The sequence below is a fragment of the Chinchilla lanigera genome, unplaced genomic scaffold (genome assembly GCF_000276665.1).
Source record: "Chinchilla lanigera isolate Chin_1 unplaced genomic scaffold, ChiLan1.0 scaffold00034, whole genome shotgun sequence".
Taxonomy (NCBI): Eukaryota; Metazoa; Chordata; class Mammalia; order Rodentia; family Chinchillidae; genus Chinchilla; species Chinchilla lanigera.
This window is the reverse complement of record NW_004955435.1, coordinates 2,234,840-2,248,243: the sequence shown is the minus strand read 5'-3', so window position 1 is coordinate 2,248,243 and position 13,404 is coordinate 2,234,840. Positions and strand designations below refer to the sequence as shown.

At 36.7% G+C, this 13,404-nt stretch overlaps 1 protein-coding gene across 1 annotated transcript in view; it reads left to right on the top strand.

Moving 5' to 3' along the window:
* The window catches only part of Dpyd (dihydropyrimidine dehydrogenase), a gene marked incomplete at its 5' end in the record, with an annotated part of 793,723 nt that overhangs the window by 552,664 nt on the left and 227,655 nt on the right, over positions 1-13,404 (top strand). The gene's annotated exons all lie outside the window — the stretch shown is intronic.

Sequence of the window (13,404 nt, the reverse complement as noted above, 5' to 3'; positions counted from 1 at the left end):
AGTCAGAAGTTGCCTTTCATTTATCTGGGAAATATTTTCTCTAATTCATCACACTTTAAACAAAATATAAGTTTCAGTTAAATATGGAATAAAACAAAGACATGAAATGAAAACCCCTTTTTATGAGATAATAAGAATAATATTAAGTTAGAATCAACAAGTAACTTTCTATACCAATTGATTGCAATATAATCCCAGTAAATTTCAGTAAACTTTAAGCATTTTAATGTAAAGATACGGCTCTTGGGTAATTAACAAGAGATTGAATTCAACTACTGTGCTTATGGTAATAAATCAATGTAGTATGAGTAGCCCGCTCCCCTGCACTTATAGAGGTATACAGCTTCAGTATCTATTTTAACTAATTTATTCTTGGTAATGTATAACTTTACCAACATTTTTCAGGTATTTTGTCATAGTGTCCAGTTATATAATAAGTAATAAAAATGTCCACTATGTCATCTATTTAGTTTCTACTGAAAGATAAAAGAGAAAATCCATTCTTTTTTCTCGATAACGATAGCATGTGTGCATGCTGTGGAGGAAGAATATTGTGGGCGGAGGAGGAAATAACAATCATAAATTTTGGTCTGCTCATTAAACATGAGCGAGCTAATATGACTGTCCCAACACAGTACGTGGTGATTGGTTTTGCTGAATACCATGGTTTATACATAGGATATTGGCATTTGTGTATTTCTTAGTTATGTAGACAAAATTGTAGCTGAACTATGACAGCATTATTATTTCCTAAAAGGAATATCTATCATGATAAGCTTCAGAGAATTCCTTTTATGAATAATGGAGGCTTACGTTACACAATGTGTGGAGGAACTGAATTATTCATGTGCTGTCTTTGGAGGGCTCTATAGTGCACGAGGCATAGAAGCCCTGCATGCTTCGCTCTGTTGGGGGTTTGGGGGAGATGCAGAAGCCTGATTGTTTGATCATAGGTGAAACTTTGCGTCAGCTGAAAGACACACTTCTATCAACTTTACCAGTTGAGTCCATATAATATAGCAATGTAAGTTTCCACGATAGCCAGACAGCGGGCTCCTGACTTCTTAGGGCTTTTAAGGGGTCATGTGTTCTAAAAGCCTGTATTTGTTTGCTTGCTATCCATAATTAATTTGAACTTTGCTTACAAACAAAGTTTAAACAAATGTAAACTTTACTTACAAACACAAAACCTCAAGAACCCAGTTAAAGAAATTATGAGCAACAACCACTAAAAGATTTAGGTCAGTATTACTTATAATAAAACGTGCAATCTCAAGAGTCCAAAAACTGGGAAAATAAATTCTGAAGTGACTTAAGGTAGAATATATCTATATAGTTTATTATATGAATTTTTATCTGACTATTTTAAAATTTTAATGACATTTGGAATATACATGATGTATGGTAAAAATGAATGATGTGTAACTAAAAATGGTAAACACTAAATTTTGACCAAAGTGTATTCTTACTCAAAGGAAATAGAAAGATAGCTTTTTAGTGTTGCTATTTAGTTTTATTATGAGTAATTATTCTTAGTCAAGGCTTTATTTTCTTCCACAATAATTAGAAAATCATCTTTTATAATTAGGAAAGCACTTTCTTAAAAACAACATTTGAAGAAATAATGTAGAAAAATTAAAGTATAGTAAACAGTTATTCTTTTTAAAATGGAAGAAAAGATACAATTTAAATCTATAGCAGGATAAGAAAGAGATCCATATGAATTTGATGATTAAGTATTGCAAGAAAAAGAATGATACTAATATCTTTCACCAGGAATAATCTGAGGAAAACAATAAACTAGAATTATCTAGGCACAGTACAGTAAATATATGTGAGAGCAGTTAGTAAAGAATTGAGTATTATATGTATGATTTTTTAATATTTGGAAATCATTTTCATATCTTCTTTGGGTCTAATCTAGGCTTCTCAATTTTTATATATTTAAATAATAAAGTTTTTTGGGGGGTCTCACACTGTCATTGATCACATTGTAAGAATTCAGACCTATTTAAATCCCAACTGACACCATTAAAAGCAAGGCCTGCTCTTCTTTTTATATACATGCTTATCTCAATAGACACAGAAAAAGTATTTCACAGAATCTAACACCCATTCATGACAAAAATCCTAAAGATAATTTCTATTGAAGGACTTTATCTCAATCTCATACAAGTATCTATGATGAACTAGCAGCATATATCTCACTAAATAGTCAGAAGCATAAAGATTTCACTCTACAATCAGGAACAAGACAAGGATGCGCACTATCACTACTCCTGTTCAGTATAGTTCTGGAAACTTTAGGTAGAGCAATTAGACAAAAAGAAAGAGGAAGGAAAGAAGAAAGGAAGGAAAAAAGAGAGAGAGAAAAGAGTGTAGATGGATAGGAAAGGAAGAAGTTAAGAGAGAGTGTGGTTGGATAGGAAAGGAAGAATAAACTATCGTTATTTACTGATGACATGATACTCTGCATAGATGGTGTGAAAACTCCACTGAAAGACTTCTGTGTTTAATAACCAAATTTGGTAGTGTAGCAGAACTCAAAGTCAACGCTCAAAGATCAGTAACGTCCCTGTACACTGGTAAAAAACTCACTGAGAGAGAAACCAGGGGAACCACACCTTTCACAAGATCAAGAAAAATGAGATGCTTGGGAATCGTCTAACAAAGGAAGTAACAGACCTCCACACTGAAAACCACAGTGCTCTGAAATAGGAGATGAAAGAGCACATCAGAAAATGCAAAGATGTCCACTGCTTTTGGATAGGCGGAACAAATGTAGTGAAAATGGGCCTATGTCCAAAACTGTCATATAGATGTAATGTAATCCCAGTCAAAATCCCAATGGCATACCTAACAGAACATGCCAATATTCATATGGAACCCAAAGAGAACTAGAATAGCAAAAGCAGTTCTGGGCAGCAAAGGCCAGGCAGAGGACATAAGAATCACTGATTTGAAGTTACACTACAAAGTACCATGATAAAAAAAAAAAAAAGCATGATATTGTCAGAGAAACAGACCTGAGGATCAATGGAACAGAATAAAAAATGCAAACCCAACTCCAAGCACACTCAAGTGCCTTATTTTTCTTTGAAAAGGGGGCCAAACACCTTCTTTGAAAGGAAGAGAGCCTCTCTAATAAATGGTGCCGGGAGGACTGGCTTCCCACAGGCTGCAGACTGAACCCATACCTCATGTGTTTCTTCTTAATATGGCGGATGATCTCTTTAACCATGTCACTAGTTCTAATTGTGATAACTACAAAGTAATTCCCATTTATTTACTGCGTACATTTTTAATGTCAATTGCAGTTCCAGATTTCATGGTTTACATTACTTTTGTTGGTTTTCTTCCACTATAAATGAGTATGTTTGCAAATATTCTCACTACAGTACAGTCTGCTTTCCATATCTGCTATGTCTCTCTGCATAATCATGAACTGCCAGTGACTCTGATGGTATAATGTATTGCTTACATGTCCCTCCGTGCACTACCTGATTTCTCTGTAGTATTTTACGTGAACCAGATCTCTCTTAATGAAATTACACTTCTCACTTGTAGTTTTTCAGGTTCTCCTCTCTCTCTGACCATTGCAAGGATTCAGAAGCTTACTATCAGTGATCCCAAAGTTAGTCCCCTTTCTTACCATCTTCTCATCCATTCCAAAGGCCTCCCCCACCATCTATCTATGGGATAATACATCTTTAGACTTTGTTTCCAAAACTCCGGACCTAAGAGCCAAATTCCTCTACACCCTCAGTCAAATTATTTGAGCTACATATCCTGTATACTCAAACTCCCTGTATCTAAAACGCATTCATTGTTTACTCCCCAGAATGTACTTATCCTGTATTTATCACCTGGCTGAAGAAATTGCCATCCCCCGCAATTAGGATCTACAGAATCATTCTTGATCTCCATTCCCCAGCTCTAATGTGACCTTATATGAAAAGGTTGTGATTTCTAGCTTTAAAATGATATCCTAGTCTGCTTGAAACATTTGATTCTGATAGGCGCTTGTTCACTATAAATCCTTTTTTTTCTGATGGGTCTCTTTTCTTATGTATTTTCTTACCCCGCATATCCCCCAGATATACAGAGTCCACCAAATACATGTACATCAGGAAAAGAGAAATTTGTATAAATATTTTAATACTAAATTCATGGAAACATCATGAGATAATACAAGTTACTTTTGACCTGTACAATTACAAAAGATACTCAAACTGGTGGCCATAACCTTCCAGACACTTATTAGAAAAGAAAACTGCTGAAGTATGTGTACGTTTTTGGGTGGACTCTGCAGACAAGCGTTATGTTTCTAAAGCATGGATTTAAACATGTTCCTTCCATGTGTTAATGTCTAAAGAGTAAGCTAAAGTCTTCTGGAAAAGGACCCTTAACTCTGGGGAACAGTTACTCCTGTCTCCTCCCTGCTGCCTTCATGTGCACTAGTTTTTTCCCATTTTGTACTACGCTACCCTTTCTCAGATTTTAACATCTTCTTCTTTGCATTCTGTGTCCACGTGTTGCTCCATACGCACTACCCCTCCTGGCGCCATTTTGCGCCTCCCCCAACCCTGATCATTTTCCTTGCTGTCTCCTTGTCTTGGTTGGCTTCTCTGTTGTGGAACAAAATACCCGTCGCCCCTACTGAAGGGAGGAGAGATTCAATGTGGCTCATGGCTTCAGAGGGTTCGGTCTGCGATTAGATAACTATAAGGTAGAAACATCGTGGCAGAAGCATGTGGTGGAGCTAACCATCTTAGTTAATGGTGATCAAGAATAAGGGCTGGGGATTGGCAGGAGAGAGCAAGGATCCAGGGAAGAGACATAGGCCTCTAGGCATTGCCTCCGTGACCCACCCACACAACCCAAAGTGTGTCTTACTAATCCTCTGGAAATCCCCCCAGCAAATCAAGTTGATAATCCAGTTTAACCATCAGACTCCCAAACTCTCCTTCGTACACAAAAACTACATGCAGAAGCACTTAATTATTCCCTTGCTAAGCTAAGTTCTAATTCACTTCATACATGCTTCAAATACAGCACTATTTTGGATTGTTTCTGGTCTGTTTCTTATAACAAGATTCTCCTGTACATAAAGCCTTCATGGTTACCTTCAGGGTGGCGGCAAGTGTTCAAATAAGGACATCAGTCCAGATTTAGCACATTTATGCATTTCCACAGGTCCTTCACTTACCAAATAAAGAACCGAAAAATAATATATAAGTTAACATGTGATTTCAGCAGTTTGATTGCTAAGATCTGGGAATATTAGCAGCTGGAAAAGTGTGCAGTATAGTTTGGTGTGTAAACTGGAATCTGCATTTGTCTAGATTATATTGGAACCTAATTATATTCTTCTACATCTAGATGTTAATTATATAATCCAATACAGTTGATCATATTCCTCCTTTTTAACAGAAAAAATCAAAATTATAAACTATCTACATTTATCAGTCCCTTGGGTACTTTGCATTTGTTGAATATTGCAAGAGTAAATACCCATCTGTTTTCAGGACTAATATGATTTTGTATATCAAGGAGTTTGAAGATGTTTTCCCCTACGAATGCTTCATCAGCTGTTCTATCAACAATATAGGCTTCAGGCACTTTTGTAAAGTGGAGTTTGGATAAATGAAAGATCCTTGTCGAATTGGTAATCGTGCAGGTATTCAGAGCGAAAGGCAGATCATATTTTAATTTCAGTGCCTCTAGATATTTTTCCTTGTGGGCTGTGTTACTCTTCTGTGTCTATATATCCATCTTTTAAAACACCCTGGGCTCTCTTAGTATGTTTCAGATCAGTCTGTCCTGGAGCTGGCAGACATGTATCACTTAGTTCTGCAAGGGTCTCTTTGTGTATTATGACACATTCAAATCCCAAATGATTGATAGAGGAGTAGAGACACACTGTAATCCGAAAGGTCATCTGTTCTGATTCTAACAAAGTTTCAGTGCCCTCTGTGGTTATAACTTGATTGTAAGTTCTTTGAGGACAAAATTGATGCCTTCCTTTGATGACTTCCAGGCTCATAGCTCCTTTCTAAAGGAAAATGAGCACAGATGATATCTAGTACACGGAGTGCCACAAAAGCATGTGTCTTGGCTTTAGGCTGACCACAATCTATTGAACCAGATATGGTATCCTGAAGAAAACACAACCATTTGTAGGATAAATAAAAAGTGGTTTGTAAAAGAATGAATAAAAAGCAAGCAGCACCCTCTTAGGAAGTATGATGCTATATATCAGGCAAAATTCCCATAATATTTCTTATGTGCGAATAGCAGAAACATGTTCTCTCCATCAGAAGTGAAAAGAATGTTTATCAGCAAAATAATAGATGTCTTACAGAATCAAAGAAAACAGAAATAAGAAGCTTTAAGCAATAGGAATAAATGAAAAGCATCCAGAGATGGGTACCAGAAATTGTCCAACGAACACACAGCCTGCTGTGGTGCACCTGTCTACCACTCCTGCCATCCTGGATCCAGCCAGGTGACACCACGCCATCTTCAACTCAGATAAGCTTTTACCCTTTTGTGGTGGTGAGATTAGATTTCTCAGTTAGAGCTTCAGTTAGCTAGGCATATTGATCCTGTGCTTCTCTTTTTTAGGTTGCAAGAGAGTAGGGAGGAAAGCTTCTATAGCAGAGGTACTTCCTGTGTCCCATCGCCAACTCACACAGTAGGAATTCTCCACAGTGTACAAAGGGAAATGCAGTCTTGGACAACCAGAGTACTAAGAACACCATTGTTGGTACTACATCTCCTTTGTGGGTTTGATTTTGATGCGTATAGATTCTAGAGCAAAGAGCATGTAACTTCAGTTGGGGAATTAAAAAGGCAATATAGCGAGAGAGTGAGTAGTTGAAGAAATGGAAAAGGAGATGCTAAGAAATAAAAGCAAATTCGTTAACGTCGTGGTTTTGTGGTGCTATTTGTAAGAGAGCAACATGGAGGGAGAAGCTGATCTTTACAGCATCTTCCCTGAGTCCCCAGAGGACTGGCGTCTTCTTCAACAAAACTTATAGCCCCTTCCTTGTTCGTCCTTGTGTTCCTGTAATAAATCCCCACATAGAGGGACCTGCCCTTTTCTTGACACGTGAAACATTTTAAAGCAGAGAACTGCCTTTCACATATACCCACACGTACACACATACACACAGACCTCTCATCCTGCTCACTCTTACAAGCAGCCCGATGAGTATATATAACTAAATTGGTAACGATTGTTCGGGTCACCATTGCTCACAAATTTGAGTAAAATCTCATACCTATGAATTTCGTTAAGAGATTCTGAGCATCACACAAAAGTTCATGTGTAAGATCTGTCTCATGCCACATTTTCATTCACAGTCACCATACTTTCTATATCTGCACAAATTTTCATCTCAAAGCGAGAAATAAGTCCAAAGAGCTGACAAAACAAACAACAAAGATCTAGATTTTTCTTCCCTGCTCTTACAGTACAGCTAGTGAGAAATTCCTTAAGGAACACTATGAACTTGTTATAGATGAGTTCTCCTTAGCTGAAACTGTTCATTGCCCAGGGATTGAGGTTTTCTCTGCTATGTTATTTAAAACTGCCTCAGCAGTAATTCCTTCCTGCTTGAGTTTCACCAAGTTCCCAGGACAGAAGCACAACCTCCCTAGACTCTCTTCATTCTGAATGTATCTGTCAGCAGGGTGGGTGCTCCAGGCAGAATCCTGTTGTATGCTAGCCTCCTCCCTGGGTTGGTTAATCACTCACACCAATATAGGATTAAAAGATCCTGAGGTTTTCTGTTTTTGGTTGTTTTCTACCTCTAGCACTAGAAAATGTAAGCTAAGTGAATAAACAAATAGATGTATAAAATATCAATTGTTACAGTGTTTACACTAATGCTTTGCATTTAGACATAAAAACTCCAGGTTGCCTGAAGTCTACAAAGAATAAAAACTCCTTATTATACACTTAAATATGTACTTGCCCTTACCCAGGATGAATCCATACATAGTATTGCAAGCAGCTGCGTCTGCTTTATTACCCGCTGGACTCTTTTTAGCGGTTCTAAGCGGTGATTAGGAGACTTGCTGTGCTCCAGTTTGGCTCAGCGGGCCAGCAGTTCTGAACACCTATTGATAGTGTCGTGATGGTGTGTACATAACTTGTCTCCCCATTTGTAAAGATATTCGAGACTGCGCTACACAACCTTATTAATGAGCAAACTGTAGGTGGCACTCTTTTGTACGGTAGATATTAGTAGCTGAATCTTCCAGGAATCAGACTCAGAGATGGGGTTAGGTGGGAAGAAGGATTTTGGGGAATGATGCACGTGAAAGGAACACACTTAGAATTATTTTTACAAATCAGATGAAGTGTGTGTCAGTATGATATGCTTATAACAGGATGAACACGTTTAGGTGTAGAGTTTGACATACTTTGGGAAATAACTACATATGTGAACATTATAGTCAAGATAATATTTCCGTTGCTCCCAAAATTTCTTTTTGCCCTTCCTAGTAATCCTCTCCTATCCCTATCCTCAATACAGGATCCACTGCACTGTGGTCTGTTAGCATAATATTTCTTTGGTAGAATTTCATATAAATGTACTCAAGTATATCACATATTGCTTGTGTATTTTTTTAACCCAAGCACATTAAAAAAAATTGATACGCAGCTGTGGCATGGCTTAGTAACCCTTTCTATTGCTGAATAGTATTCCATTGTACAGATATGCCGTGAGTTCTTTATTTCCTCACATTCTGATGGGTATTGTGGTTGCTTCTAAATTGGAACTATTTGTAAAAGCTGCTATGAATTTTCATGCATAATGTTTGAATAGAAATATGCCTTCTTGTCTCTGAAATGTGTAGTTAAGAGTGGAGTTTCTACACTTATTGTTTACCTCGAGAGGAAGCTACCAAAGGTTCTCCAAGAGTCTGTGCACATGTTAGGGTTTTCAAGTCAGAAAAAGAAATTCCAGGAGGACACTTGCTAAATTATAAGTTGATTTAAGTGTATTCATGCCAACATGCAGTTTTTGCATTTACTGCTACTTTTACTTGCAATACTTAAACCTTTCCGTCCTATTTTGTTGACATAGCAGGATGAATTCATCCCTGTTACCTCTTCTAACTGTATATCTAGTCTCGCAGGAATAGATGAGGGAGAAGACTTTTATACTTCTAGTTTACAACTGATAGCTGAGTTTCACTTTAGGGCGAAATTTTGCTAAAGAATACGATGGTTAGAACATGATAGTAGGAAGGAAAATTAAGAAGATGAGCCTGGTATCAGGTTGATCTGAGCCCTTGTTCCTCCATCAGGAAAGCAGACATAATGAAGATGCTAGCCACTTCCCATCTTGCCGTGTGACTTAAGTCTTAGGCGTTCCTGAGTGGAAAACATTTTATAACTGGTAACATTTTTCAGTGAATTCATTGAAATGCCAGCTTCTAAGAAATCCATTTTGAAAAGAATTGTACGGTGTGAAAATTACCGGGTGAATTGGAGAGAAATGTTTCTTCAAGTCAAAAATTTCACTTGTAATTTAGCTTATCAAGAAATTCTCACAGCCTCGTTGTGCCGTGCGTGTTCCTCTGCAGACAGCACGAGACTCGTGAGATGCGGCTTGCTAAGTAGTTGGTAGAAATGCTCGCCCTACACTGCAGAGGTCATCTTAAGGGCCTCAGAAGAGAAGGTCATTGTACATAGCCTCCTTACTGTACAGCCAGAGACATGAGTAGCTGCAAGAATTAAAAACTACCTCATGACCTTAATTTAGAAATTAAGCTTTAAAACAAAACGTGCCAATGAAAACTATTGCAACAACCAAACTATTCAGTGCTGCGTTTTTAGGATTTAGATGTTGTACTGTTTGGTTTCCATAGGAATTTCTTTTGTTTGTTTGTTGTTTGTTTTTGTTTTTTTCCGGTACCGGGAATCGAACTCACGACCTCGTGCTTGCCAGGCAGGCAGTGTGCTGCTAAGATAAATCCCCAGCCCCTCCATAGGAATTTCTTCCAGAGCATGTTCACTGCATGTGGACACGAGGGTGCTCCTCATTAGCGTTTTAAAATTGGGCAGATTTGTCTCTAGGCTACTCCTTTCCTCTTTTTAGCACTTTACAAGCCTTCTCTGGTATCTTCACCTCATGTAGTACTCTAAGACCACTGCTGGCTTCCCTGGGCCAGCATGCAGGCAGGCTTCGATGTTGCCCTGCTTATAATAGCACACAACTTCATCACAAGAAAGCATCCTGGCACTCACATGAATAACAAAATAGTTAACAAGCTCTGAAGGAAGCACACATGTGCGCACACACACACACACACACACACATACACACACCTGCTACTGGAGCCATTGCAAATCATGCTTAGGGTTGGGTATTATTGATACCTATAGAAAGAGCCAATAAAAACTTACTGACCCAGATAGATTTTATATGTAGCTGATACATGAAAAGATTTGTTAAAATGTTACAATTTGCATGATTTTTGCATTTTAAAAATTTTATTGGTACATTTTAGATATACTCAATGATAACATTCTTTGTAGAGGATTAGCACCTCTACGTGATACATCTTACTTCTTCTTTCTTCCCATTCCCCTCCCCGTAACCCCTCTTCCCCTCTTTATTTACAAAAGCTTTGTTTACATTTTTTCCTTCTAATCTTTTCTCATACCTTTTCATTATTTCTCTTCAAAATTACTATTCTGTTTGCAAAGTAGTCTTCTTGTATATTATGCTTTTAGGATATAGTAGATTCTAAAATCTATCTAGGTTTTTCTTGAACCTATCTAGATATAATGTACATTTTGATGTTTATAAAGAATTAAGTTGAAACTATGTGTGTCAATTTTTTATTCTTTCTTCATTCATTGACACAACAAATATTTTGGGAGTTCCTGGAAATAAAATAGATTGGAATTGTTTGTGTTTTATTTGCTTGTTTAGGTGCTAATACTCAATTATTAAATACTCAGTTTATCTAAGAGAAAATAACACTTTTGTATATTTCCTGTCTGAAAAATTTGGGAAGAATTAGAAGCTGTGTCGAATTTGCACGTTTCATTAAGATTTTGAAAACTGACTCATTAGGAGAGGCTAATCCGTCTCATGTCATCACAAGAAAGCGAGGAGCTCAGCGTGCAGAAGCTCTGTTAGTTATGTTTGTTGTTAAATGTTTACATTAAAATAATGAGAAATCAGGAAAATGTGAATAGTTACAGTCCATCCTTCAATTCTCAACGTGTGCATACTCGTTTTTATCATGTTACTATGCTCACCACATTTCTTGTATCAGAATATTTCCTATTTTACCTATCAAATGAAACCTTGCAGTTTGAAGAAGTCAGTTCACAATAATGCAGGTCAAAAATTGATTTTTAAATTCTCAGGTAGGGGCTAGGGATTTAGCTCAGCGGCAAAAGCACCTGCCTGGCAAGCGCAAGGTCGTGGGTTCAGTTCCCGGTACCGGAGAAAAAAACCAAAAAAAAAAAAATTCTCGGGTAATCACACTGTGATTCGGCTGGCTTCCATGATTAGTCAGTTGCTGAGCTGAGTACATATGAAGATAAAATGTAGATGTGAGCATGGTCAACCATGGTGAGAGAATCAAAACCTGTATCTTAAATAAAGACAGATGATTCAAGCAAATAAAATAATGGTTACCGAGGAGCCATATGTTTTTCAGAATTTAAAAATTTTCAAAGGTTTGCAAATTGCTAAACACTTAGTCAGAAGCACTTATTCAGAGAAGTCAACTACTGAAAGTCAACAAAGAAAGTCCGGCACATGTTCCAAGTAAATTACAAAGACACTGTGGTCAGTAATATTGGAAGCCATTTAGAAGCCACTATCAGGTTATTAGTGTTCATGCTACTGAAACAAAATAAAATCCTAAATTTGTTTCGGTAATTCCTATCTGACTGCCTTCCATGTATTATACAATTCAAGTGATCTTTAAATTATTGTCAAATTCTACCTTAAAGAGTGCTTTCACAAAGTACATGCAATTTATATCATCTAGAGTTACTGTCATTTCTAGGCTAAGTCCCATGGAAATTCATAACTTAGAAATGAAAGTCACAAAGATGCAACTGCCTTCATAATGCCAATGCAGCAGCTATAAATATTTCATGAACATTGCATGGGCAGGGGCAGATCTCCATTTTCATGAGCTAGAATTTGTACAGCTAAGTCTCCAGATTTTACTATTCATAATGCACAGTCTGCCCTGTAGAGCGTTCCATATAGTGCTCTTTAATATTTATGTTTAATGAAGAAATTACTGTTCTGAAAAGAGAAAAGGCCAAAGCAAAGATTTCTTGTTAAAGTATTAAGTTTTGCTGAATAGAGGTGATAATAATCAACACTAATTAACTCATCACAGTATCTTACCGTATAAACACATAACATATAGTAATAGAGGATGACAGATGAGGACACGTTCAACTAAGTGAAAAGATTCTTTCTAAAGGTTATAACATTAGAAATCTCATCTTAAAGGACTCAAAGGGTTAAAATGCAAAGAGCAACTTTTTTGCATATAAAAATACCAATTACAAATGATATATTTGCCTATTATTTCATAGTTTAAATGTATGTCTGTGTTTTTCCTGGGTTTTTCTTTTATTCAAAAAACATTTTAACTTGCTAAGATAATATTACCAAGTTCAATAATGAATTGCTGTTGCATATATTAAGGTAATTTATCAAAGCACATTATCAGTACCTGTCAGAATAAATTTTGCACTCAAAGTAATGGAAAAAGGACTATTGTACGTGTCGAAATCAAAGAACATTACTAAAGCTAAGTTATTTCAATGGAAAGGATATGTGTTTGCCCTCTAAATGATACTTCTCCCGTGAGAAAATAAAAGCTTGAAAAATCACAGGAAACAGGCACAAGAAAATGTCTCTTCCTTGCTTTTAAAAATGAGCATTTGATATTTTATTTCATTTTTGTCATTTTGATCAATTCTTTCAAGTAGATGAGTGCTGAAAATGCTGCACAGATCTTGGTAACATTTACAGAAGTAAGCCGAAGTTACTGATCAGCTCATGTGTAATCCAAGCTGAATTATTCCATTTTAGCACATAGTATATATCACATTTAGACTGATGGTGAAGTTGCAGATATATTTTCTCTTGAATACATTTCAGCAGTTCTAAGTCTTCTAATAATGAAAGCAACTGGCTTCAGCTTGAATATCATTCTCCTGGGAGTTTGCAGTTCAAATATATTTTATTAGGCTTAAACCAATGAGGTCACTAGAAATTCCGTAATGTTTTCTGAACTTACCATCAAAAGTTTTATGTTTCAATCCTGAGATTACTTGACTGAAAATGAGAAATACCCGCTTCCATTTGGTTCTTTGTAATTTTATTTCCAAATACT